The following is a 10827-nucleotide window of genomic DNA, read 5'->3' on the forward strand; positions in this document are numbered from 1 at the left end:
ATTGAACATTGAGAAAACATCCCAGCCCAGTCCAGATCAAGTCCCTAAGTCCGACATTAGCCCGTATGTCCGATACCAATTATAAAGTCCTCTTCAGACTCACAAAACACATGCAATGATGCTGAAAATCACAGGCCAGTGGGTAGAAAGTCCTTGGATCCAGTGGCATTGGAAACATCTCAGCACTGGCAGGGGTCTCTGCATCAGGGTGGCTCCATGTGTCTTGTCAACTGCTATGTCTTCCAGGGTGTGTACAGAGAGTTTCCCACGTCCAAGGAGGAAATACCGAAATTCCCAAAATCCTTCGGGGAAGGCTATGCCCACACAGAAGCTTTGTTGTCTATGACCTGATTGACAGGCTAGACTCCACCCCTACATGCTTAATCCTTAAATTGACAATGATATAACTACCACAGCCCATTGTTGCAGCCACTGAACAATCCATTTAGTCAAGGTCTTCCTCCCTTTTGCTGCCCCTCTACTTTACCACGCTCGATGCCCTGCTCCGGGGACTGGTCTCTCCAGATCACCTGTCCCAGATGCATTAGACCAAGTCTCGCCATCCTTGCCTCTGAGGAGCACGCTGACCATACTTCTTCCAAGACAGACATGTTTGTTCTTTGGGCAGTCCACAGGACCTTCGACGGTCCTCACTACTACCCAATCCAATGCATCCGTTCTTCCTCCATCTTCCTCGGTCCACGTCCTACTTTCACATGCGTATGAGACCAGGGAAAATACCACGGCGACACAGGCAGGCAACCCAGTTTTGAGAAAGCTCTCGGCCGCAGGCATCCTGCAAGCGCCCTCCCCACGGCCAAGGGCCAAAGAGGAAGGTGGAGGAGGAGCCAAGAGGAGATGAAAGTTTTCTAGGAAAACTGTGAAACCAGCGCCGGCAAGAGTGGAGACGAAGCCAAAAAGGCAGCAGGAAAGGATAAATCTTCAGACAAAAAAGTACAGCAAAAAAGAGGAGCAAGGGGGAAACAGGCTGAAGGAGCTGACCAAGACGCTAGATTTACTGGCTGAAAACAGAGAAATGAAAAAGGAGGCGCGTCCAGCCTCTGATGAAGCAGGAGAAAAGGGAGCCGAGTCTGATGAGTGTTTATCATGTCTCATCAGTGGGCCCTGTTGGCTCCCTTCTTGTGCAATCCAGAGGAAGATATCATTTTCAATGAATCATTTTACTGGGGGGCTTTCACAAATCTTATAACAATCCATCGTTCATTAGTATGGAGCACACTTGTACATAGGTTGCCATCAGCATTTCCAAAGCAATTTCTTTCTACTTGAGCCTTTGGTATCAGCTCCTCTTTTTATCCCCTCCCTCCCCCGCCCTCATGAATCCATGATCAATTGTATATTATTGTTATTTCGTGTCTTACACTGTCCATTGTCTCCCTTCACCCACCTTTCTGTTATTCATCCCCCTGAGGGGGGGGGGGTGCGGCTGTATATCTAACCTGGTGATGGGTTCACCCCCCTTTCTCCCTTCTCACCCCTGCCCCACCATCCCCCTAACCTCACGATATCGCTACTCCCACTACTGTTCCTGAGGGGTTATCTGTCCTGAATTCCATGCGTTGAGAACTCTTATCTGCACCAATGTGCGTGCTCTGCTGTGGCCGGATTTGTTCTCCTAATAGAACTGTCTGAACGTCATTCTTCCATCACGGCTCTCTCGTCGGAACTGTGTGCATTCTCTAACACCTTTGCTCGCGGTAGGCCAGTTTCCCTGACCACTTTGTGGCGGGCTGTGATGAGTGTGTAGTGTGCGTGACATTAAACTGTGAATTAGTTGGACTTAAGATGTAACAGCTTGCCAACATTTGAAGATAACAGTATTTGATAATCTCTTTTTTTTAATTTACCTCCAAATTTAAAGCTGGAAAGTCACTGAAATTTAGAAACACATTTTATGCACATGCCAGTTTAAGATTTTGATATGCACTTTAAGAATTGTGGACAAATTGCTCATCATGTCTCTGTACTAACCTCAAAACAACCAGTAACATGCCAGTTACAAAAGAAAAACCATACTCTGGTTTCAGTGAGGAGAGCCGAGTTCCTCAGAATGGCATCCCTGCCCTTCCGCACTTTAAAGAGGCCCTTGTGCCGCCGGCTTCCCCAATGCGATGTGCCCTTGTGCCGCCGGCTTCCCCAATGCGGTGTCCTTGTGCCGCCGGCTTCCCCAATGCGATGTGTCCTTGGGTCTCTTGACTCATCTGACCGCTGCTCCATTAGCACTGACTGCAGATCCGAGCAAGATCAAATCCTTGACAAGTTCGGTATTTTCTCCATGTTTGCTGATGCTCCCTGCTGGGCCAGTTATAAAGACTTTGGTTTTCTTTCTGTTGAGTTGTCATCCAGGCTGAAGGCCGCAATCATTAATTGTCACCAGCGGGGCTTCAAATTCTCTTGGTTTCCAGCAACCGAGGCTCTGTCGTCAGCAATTCCTTCAGTCCAGATGCCAAGCTCTTCCTCACAGAATCCAGCTCTCTGATGACTGTCTGATGGTGTGTCTGAGAGGACACAGTCCTGACACACGTCTTTGCTGATTTCAAACCACCAGTGTTCCTATGGCCTCTTGGTCCGTGTCAAGGTTCCATATGAGCAGGAGGCGTTCTGGGACCCCCTTCTTCTCCAGGCTTTATGGAGTTTGTATGATCCACACAGCGGAAGGTTTCTGTATGATAAATAAAACACAAGCAAATATGTTGCTAGTCTTCCTAGTGCTGAGCCGTCAGATAGAGTGCGTTGGAAGGTGGATGATTGCAGGCGTGGTTAGGCTAAATTTTAACATAGGATCACTTCTTTTCCCTTTTGACCCATTTTTATTTCTTGTAGTTTCTATTATCATCTGCTTTTTCGTGGATTAAGGTGTTTCTGTGTTGTATTTTGTTGTTGTTGTTAGGTTTGTATGGGGGGGCGGCGCTGGTATGATTTTCTTTTAATGAAATCCAGAATAGGGCAATCTTAACTAGATTAATAGTTCCTGAGGGTTATGGCAGGGCAGACTGGAGGCTAATGGGGAGCTAATGATAATGAGTACAAGGATTAAGAAAATGTTCTAAATTTTATTGTGGTGATGATCACAGAACCCTTTTTAATATATGTAAACCATTGAGTTGGATGGTATGTTAATTGTATGTCAATAAAACTCAAAAATAAGTAAAAATAAAGGCTATATAAATAAAATAAAACAATAGACAGAGCCAACTCCTCTTATATGCAGTCGCCTTTTGTAATTTTTCCGACTAGCTTTACATCCTAGAAATGTCTTCTGCCTATAAAACCTTAATTACCATCCACTAATTTTTGACAAGAGTTTTCAAATGGCTCACTGTGATCTTGACAATCACTTGGCCCTTTTTCAATCCGATAATTTACATGACTAGAAGAGAAATTATTACACAAAGCGGGATCTGCATTTCTGCTATTTATGGGATCTGCTGAGGCCACTATTTCAGATGCTCAAAGTTTTACTTTCTAGACCATGATGGATTATTTTCACTGTCGGAGGAACGAATGCGGAACGTGGGCCAGGCTCTGTGCTGTTCCTGTTGCGGTTGGTGATTTCCGCACGGGTGATTCAGTGTGAGCGCTCACTGGAGGAAGGCTCTTCTGACTCGTCGCAGTTGGGCCAAATAAATTAATTTTGGAATTGTCTTCAGATATTCACAGATTGCTTTCTCGTTTGTCTTCTGCAAGGGCGAATATAATAAGGCAGCGGCCTCTGTTCTCCTCTCCCTTCCCAGGGGGTGGGAAAGTCAGGCTCAATACCCCAAAGCTGTTACTACCAAGTGGCGGGCAGCCCTGCCTCCACCCACCAACCTTGTGACCAGTCTGACGCGCTCTCTACTTCCTCGCCAGGTTTGATAATGCATTGCCGTGGCCACACAGAACTCACAGGTATTCCTCACCTTTATGGGGGTTACTAGCAGAAGTAACCGGTTACTATTCGGGCTCAGAAATGACCGCTCCTTCTCTGGCCCTTGCTTCTCAACCTGGCCCCTGCCCTGCCCTTATAACTATAGGCAAGGGTGACAAAGCCCTTGAAGTTCTGCCACATAAGTGTCCCCAGGCACTCCACTCTGACAGTAAGCCTGGGCCTATAGCTCTCATTGCTAGTTCCTTGGGGGCACAAACCTGGCTCCCTTGACAAATACCCAGAGGCATCCTGTGTGGCAGAGAGCCACCTGCCGACACCACTCGGCTTTCTCACTCCTGAACCCCCACGGCTCTATCTTGTGCCAGTGTCTGAGTTCTGCAGTCTCCTGTCTCTGCTGCCTCTCATTATCTCTCGCCATCTCCTTACTAGAGTCCATCCTCTGAGCTAAGGAGAATCTCAGCACAGGGATCCCAAGTCCAAAGGACAAGCTCCATGCCTGATTCTTTTTCTTGATAATAATGAGATTTCCTGTCCCCTCCCCCTGGGATGGCTCATTTTAAGCCTAGTGGAATGACAAAACAGACCAATCCCCATGTTAGGGTTCCATACACCATATCAGCATGGTCCCTCCCTCACAAGGGGGCCATGTACGCAAGTTACATTCCTAGACAGCTAGTCCGTTTCTTGCTGGGCCACAAGCAGCACACATTTCTGTAGTCCTAACCAATCTTACCAACCATAGCTACAGACTCTGGCTAGAAGTGCCAGAATAAGTGATTCACTGCACCACGGAAATCTTTAGGAGGGTTTCCACCCTGCACTGAATAATTGTCACCTCATGTTACAGGATATAAAACACTATGTCATTGTTACATTTTGGTTTGACAGTAGCAAATACATTTGAATCACTGAAAGTAAAACAAAATGTATGAAACAATATGTATAAAATTTACATTGAATTTGGACATGAGCACAAAAACTCGCATTTGGGAATTTTGTTCTTCAGGCCTGAGGATGGTCAAAAGAAATAGAATTTACAAAGCAGACAACAATGATCTCATTTGCTTGTCCTACCATGTCTGTCGGCGGCCCTGGGCAGATGTCCATGCGTGCTGTCCATCTTGAGATTATACTGAAGACCTCACACGCCCTCTTTCTACCCTTGGATGCTGTCTTCAAAGCTCCTTGGGCTGCTCAGGGCACCAGCGGAGGCCAGTGTGATCCCCATAAAGGGTGAGGTCAGTCTGAAGATGCGCGTTGGCTGACCCTGCACAGGACCAGAAACATCACACATCATGGAATTATAATCCTGCTGGTGTGTTCTTAAGTGGGCAGTGAACAAGATTCCACCCATCAGACTGAAACGAAAATGAAAATGAAACGGCTATCCTACAAAGCATTTCTAAAACTGCATCCGTTTTTCACTTAGGGCCCTGCGGTGCTTGCTTTTCTGTGTATCCTGTTTGGCATCTACATACGACCTTTGCCTTGGATAACTGGTGGCTTGTTTGTGTTGATGCCCTACGGAGGGGCTGACCTGACTCACTGGGTTGACCCTCCTTGTCGGCAGTCCTGCAGAGGGCTCGCCCTCTCCGTGTGGGATGGAGGCTCAGGGGAGGAGTGTTACTCAGGGTGAGAAGTGCTGGCTACCCACAACAGCTTTTCTTCTCTAACAAATGCCCTACTCTGTCTGCTCAGTCCCAGGCACTCCAAGAAGAGAAACAGATCACAGTCTGCAAAAGAGCAGGGAAGTGAGGATAGCAAACTAACAAACGCCGATCCAAAAGAAGATAGAAACACAGCACCAAGAATACACACACACAAATAAGCAGGCAAAATATAAGCCAAATGCACTTACATTTCTCCTAACTATGCGTAAAACTTGTCTCAAAGCAAACTGAGATAGTTAAGGCTTATTGTGCCTACCTGGCTGATAAACACAAGTGGGATTAATTGAAAAGCTGAGCGATAAATGGCTCGGTGAGCCTTGCCTTTCTAGTTCTCAGGTCTCTTGCTCTCTGTTGTTCTCTGATGGTGGGACCAGGGTGCAGCTGTCTTAGCGAGTTCCTTCCTTCAGCTGGCAAGGCTCACTTCCTGCAAGACATCCCTGAGGAGAAGCCGCATGGACATACCCTGATGCAGCCCTGGGTGCTGGAGCAGCTGTGTGGAGACCCCTGCTGGTGCTGCGATGCTTACACGTTCACTGATTCGGCTTTCCTCCTGCAGTCGGCATCATTGCCTGTGTCTGTGAGATGGAGGAGGACTTTGTAGATTGGCGTGGGACATATGGGCTAATGTTGGACTTATGGGCTTGGATAGCACTGGTTTGGGATACTTTCTTAATGTACACTTACCCTTTATATAAAACTCTCTCTTATATACATATGAGTTTCTGTGGCTGTGTTTCTCCGATCTGCCCAGAATAACCCACAAACCCTGGACTGATGGTCTCCCTCATCCAGATAATAAGTCTTTACAGTTGTCCTTTCCTTGCCCCATTTATGATTTAATGAATTTTCCCTTTTTAAAAAAAGAAGAGTAAGACATGACAAAATAATAATAATTTATACATTTTCAAGGGTTCGTGAGGGAGGCATGGGGAGGGAGGGAAAAATGAGGAGCTGATGCAAGGGCTCAGGCAGAAAGCAAATATTTTTGTTGTTGTTGTTGTTTTTATTTATTTTTTTTTTTTGAAAGCAAATGTTTTGAGAATGATGATGGCAACAAATGTACGGATGGATGGATGGATGGATGGATGGATGGATGGATGGATGGATGGATGGATGGAGATAAGAACTGTAAGAGCCCCCGATAAAATGATTTTTAAAAAAGAAGAGGCTGGTGGGACTCAAGACGATGGCCCTTAGTCACCCTTCAGATCTGAAACTAAACTCTCCCCCTGATTTGGAACAATCAACCATTCAAGATCCGAAGGGCAGCATCTGCCCCAGGACAAAGTTCATCAGGTTCCCCGGGGGAAGGAGGAACGGACACAGGCCGCACAGGAAGGAAATGGGGTGAGTGACGGTGCGGTGTGGGGATCGCCATGTATCGAGGGAGGCAAAATCTGTGTGGATTGTTAAATGTAAAACCGATGGTCCACTGTATAAAGCTTCACCTAGTTTACAATAAAAAGTTTAAAAATAAAAATAAATAAATCTTGACAAATTTCTAAAAGAGGAAGAAAACAATTAGCCACTTCCTATTTATAAAAAGACACCTTAAGATACAATGAAGCGAGGCTAAAGAAAATATACCAAGAAAATATTAACCAGAATAAAGTTGATTTTGTAACATTACTATCAGGGAAACTTGATCATCATGCAGATGATCAGGTGTGGGCTCCGTGACAAAGGCACAGTCCCTTGGGACAGACAGGCCCACCTTGAACCTGTGAGCCCCTCATGAAATAGTGTCGAAACCTATAAAGCCAAGAGCAAGAAGAAAGCAATCACATCCGTAACTCCTCCCCTCCCTCGGTCCCTTCTGTGGCAGCGTCTTCAGCTGCTGTCGTGAAGTCCCATATACTGGTGCCTTCACAGTGCAGGCAGTCAAAAGAACAAAGCCAAGTGTGGGCTGGATGCCTTCTTGCGAAGCCGTTGGCGGAGAATTGGGTCTCGGTCCCTCTCCTAGCTTCTGCTATTGCTCACAGCCCTTGGCTCTCCTTGGCCCGTAAACGCCTCACGCCACTCTCTGCCTCCACTTCTACATGGCCTCTCCCCTGGGTGTCCCTCTGTGGAAGAAGGGGTGCTATTCCATGCAAGGCACTGATGCCCCAGTGGGGTGAAGAGAGCATTTTCAGGGGAGAGGCTGTGTGTCTGCTATGGGTTCAAATACATGACAGCCACTATAATGTCTTGATAATTTAGAAGAGTCTTTATTCAGTTATAACCAGGCTGCTAGAATCTAAAAGTGATTCTCTGATTGCAGTCCAAGTCGACATTTCAGTCCATCTTTATATTTTTTTTAAATCATTTTATTGGGGGCTTGTACAACTCTTATCACAATCCATATATCCATCCATTGTGTCAAGCACATTTGTAAATTTGTTGCCATCATCATTTTCAAAACATTGTCTTTCTACTTGAGCCCTTGGTATCAGCTCCTCATTTTTCCACTCCCTCCCCCACCCCCTCTTCCTTATGAACCTTTGATAATTTATAAATTATTTTTTTTCATGTCTTGCACTGGCCGATGTCTCCCTTTACCCACTTTTCTGTTGTCCATCCCCCTGGGAGAGGGCTATAGGTAGATCATTGTATTCAGTTCTCCCTTTCTCCCCCCACCTTCCACTTACCCTCCTAGTAAGCCTACTCTCAATATTGGTCCCGAGAGGTTTATCTCTCCTGGATGCCCTGTGTTCCCAGCTCTTATCTGTACCCATATACGTGCTCTGGTCTAGCCGGATTTGTAAGAATCGGGTCATGACAGTTGAGGGGAGGAAGTATTAAAGAAGTAGAGGAAAGCTGTATGTTTCATCAGTGCTATACTGCACCCTTTCTTTTAAGGTTAAAAAACTCACTTATCCTTTGTCCAAGACTTAAGCAAGTGTGGACAGAAGCAGAAAACAAAATTAATGTTACTATTCTTTAGGGTTAGGGAGCGTTACAGGGCACAGCATCGATGATAACATTCTGGTAACTTCAAGAAGAGCAAGAGTGCATTACAAGGTACATGCCTTATCACAAAAGAAACAATACCAACATTGACTATAACATCCTGGTTACCTTAAGAAGATTAAGTACACCATTCAGATTACAACACCAAAAGGAACCATATTAGAACAAACGATATATTGAAGAGTAGTCTAAGTTCAATGTCGTGTCCTGAACCTGGGAACATGAGAGTACATTCTAAAATCATTCACTAGTGGGACTTTCCGAGATGGGAGGGGGAAGGAGGCAGGTCATTTCAGCAGCTGTAAAATGGAGTTTCTTTGGCTAGTCTGATTCACTTCAGGCTTGGAGCAGGTGCAGGTGGGTTAAGAAGGAGGTGAGGGTGCAAAGGCCCCAGGTCAGCACAAGGTGGTAGAGCCCAGGTGGGGAGAGGCGAGTTGGAACTTCACGTGGACAACTAACCGTTAGGTAGTGGGGGATTGAAAACCCCTAGTTACATTCTTGTATTAAGTGAGTGACTGAGTGACTGAGTGAGTGACTGAGTGAGTGACTGAGTGACTGAGTGAGTGAGTGACTGAGTGAGTGAGTGAGTGAGTGACTGAGTGAGTGAGTGACTGAGTGAGTGAGTGAGTGAGTGAGTGAGTGAGTGAGTGAGTGACTGAGTGACTGAGTGAGTGACTGAGTGACTGAGTGACTGAGTGACTGAGTGACTGAGTGAGTGAATGAATAATAAATCCTCAACTGCAGGGGGGAGGGTTTAACGAGTGCAATCACCACGACTGGCCTCAGCTGGCCTTGTGCAGACAAATTGGTTTGCCCAGCTTTCCAGAGCATCAAATGCAGTGCAGCGAGCTCATTCATTCGGATGCTCATCATCCACTCAATCTGTATTCCTGTCTGCCTCTTACGTGTGCACAGGTCCCCGGGGGATTCAAACCCACTCAGAGGCATGGGGGAAGACACAGATGCCAATCTGCTTCCGTGAGGACGGCAGCCAAGAGGACTTTTTGGAGGCCTGTTCTGCTCTGTCACACATACGCTGGAGTTAACTGGTCTGCCGTGGGCTCCGTTTGGGGAGTGTTCGCTTACCTGTTGGGAAGTACACAAGTTGCAGTGTACCCCTTCTGAGTCCTAGATTTTCACCTCCAGGACTAAGACCTTGCTTTACCTGGCCTCCTATTGGGTACAGACCTTGTAGGCAGAGAAGCCAGGTCACCTCCCCTCTCTGGTACCAGGAGCTGCGTGCCTTGGGCAAAGTGACTCAGGCTCACCTCCCTCGTCTGTAAAGCTTGATGGTGACAACGACTGCTTCCCCAGGTGGTTGCGAAATCAAGCCGCACGCCAGCACCAAGCCCAGTGCTTGGCAGAGTCAGCGCTCAGAAGATACCACCTTTCTTTCAGTGTCTGTGGAGATGGTCGTCAGCGTGCTCAGAGTCATCCTTGCAAAGATGTGACCATAAAAGAACCCACGGGGGCCCCTCTGAGGGGGCAATACACTACCAGAGTGACATGTCCACTCGGCCAACACAGAGCCAAACCAGCGTCCCAAAGCTTGACCTTCCCATTCCAACTCTTTCAGCCCTTCGTTCAGGTGGGGGACTGAGCTATCCTATAAGGGTATTCACCAAATACAGCGCATGCCACAGCATTCACCACGCGTCCCCGCGCAGCAGCTCAAAGCTCAGGCTCTGAGGCCAGGCAGACCTGCAGGTCTTTCAATAAAACATGCAGATGTGGGTGGGGAAGGCTGGATTGAATAACTCCACTTCTCTCAAGTTCAAAAACAAACAGGGTCATCAACAGATGAAGGGATCACAGCACGTGGTGCAGCCGCACAGCGGAATGCTCATCGGCCGTGAAGAGAAATGAAGTTCAGATGCATGCCGCCACACAGATGCATCATGAAGACACCAGGCACTCACCAGAGTGGGGTGAGTGGGGTCACAGGCATACGAAGTAAGAACAAGAAACCAAAGGGAACCCTGGTGGTACAGTGAGTCCCTGAGTCGGCAAAGACTCAATGCAATGGGTTATGGAAGCCAAACATGAGTGGTTCCTAAAGGTGGGTGGGAGTCCAAGCGGTACATTGGTTACGGTGCTTGGCTGATAACCAGAAGGCTGGTGGTTCACACCCACCAGTAGCCTCATAGAGCGATGCAGCAGTCTGCTCCCATAAAGATGCTCCACTTGGAAACGCTGTGGGGGAGCTCCCCTCTGCCACACAGGACCACTGCAAGTCGGGAATTGATCTGATGGCAACAAATTTAGGGTTTGGTACCAAGGGGGTAGGGACGGGGGCGAGGGGGAGGTTTGGCTTTGCGT

Source organism: Echinops telfairi, unplaced genomic scaffold, assembly GCF_000313985.2.
Source record: "Echinops telfairi isolate 266 unplaced genomic scaffold, ASM31398v2 ScPeMD7_7469;HRSCAF=8507_0, whole genome shotgun sequence".
NCBI classification, from domain to species: Eukaryota; Metazoa; Chordata; class Mammalia; order Afrosoricida; family Tenrecidae; genus Echinops; species Echinops telfairi.